The sequence below is a fragment of the Siphateles boraxobius genome, unplaced genomic scaffold (genome assembly GCF_051911475.1).
Source record: "Siphateles boraxobius isolate OS27281-9 unplaced genomic scaffold, OSU_SipBor_1 130, whole genome shotgun sequence".
Classification (NCBI taxonomy): Eukaryota; Metazoa; Chordata; class Actinopteri; order Cypriniformes; family Leuciscidae; genus Siphateles; species Siphateles boraxobius.
Window position 1 is genome coordinate 30,789,802 of NW_027508734.1, and position 976 is coordinate 30,790,777.

The 976-nt window shown below is 35.0% G+C and overlaps 1 long non-coding RNA gene across 1 annotated transcript; it reads left to right on the forward strand.

Annotated features, from left to right (window-relative positions):
- The first annotated feature begins 271 nt into the window (after positions 1–271).
- Positions 272–775, forward strand: LOC143736626 (uncharacterized). Its single transcript, XR_013203513.1, has 3 exons — positions 272–335; positions 438–518; positions 662–775. It is a non-coding gene; the product is annotated as an uncharacterized LOC143736626 (long non-coding RNA).
- Positions 776–976: the final 201 nt, after the last annotated feature.

A 976-nucleotide genomic window follows, 5' to 3' on the forward strand; every position in this document is an offset into this window, starting at 1 on the left:
TAGCAAATAATTTATTTGATATGTTTTAAGACCGTTTGTTTTAAGAAGTTTTAGAGCGTTAGCAAAAGAGTAAAGTAAAAGTTAAAACTTTTTATTTAAGTAGGCTATCTATTTTTTATTAAGTATTTATTTTGTAATACATAACCTCACTGTATTAATTTATAATGTATCATTATTGCGTGATATTTGTGTCAATAATCGTCAAGCACAGGTGACTCCGCGTAGTCAAATCAAATTCTGCTTAGGGCCCCCAAAAGGCTCGGGCCGGCTCTGCCATTGGCATTGCCCTAATTGTCGGCACATCTTGTGTCGTGCCCCTGACCTACATAATCATAGTATGTGCAATGTAATTAGGCTAGTTAAATTTTAAAGTCTTGTTTCGTTTAGATTTCATTCATGTTATGATTAACTCACCTCATCTTTTGTCCTTTTTGCAGATATTTCAGTTACATGCAAAATTACCAGTCTGGTAGATACAGACTCATTTAGGAGGAGGGCACACTCCTGCTGGCTTGACGGTATGTATTTACTTTCTTTTACACATTTGATTTAAATGTGGTCAAAATAGTAACTGAGAAATTGAATGGTATGGCAACATGGTCTTCAATTATTCTCTTTTTAATAATGCTCATTTTTTTGCTCCTCAAATTTAAATATTCAGGTGTAACAAATTGGAGAGAGAAGTCTGTGACATGTCAAGAACATTACCAGATGTACACACTGCAGCCCTGCAGACACTGCAATAAAATTTACAAGAACTACTTACCAGGTGTATGAATGAAAATGTGATCACTGCTCGGTGCTTAAAGGATTAGTTCACTTTTTAAAATTTTTTTGCTGATAATTTACTCACCCACATGTCATCCAAGATGTCCAGGTCTTTCTTTCTTCAGTCGAAAAGAAATTGAGGTTTTTGGTGAAAATATTCTAGGGTATCAAACGGTCCATGGTCCAAATGACAGTTTCAGTGCAGCTT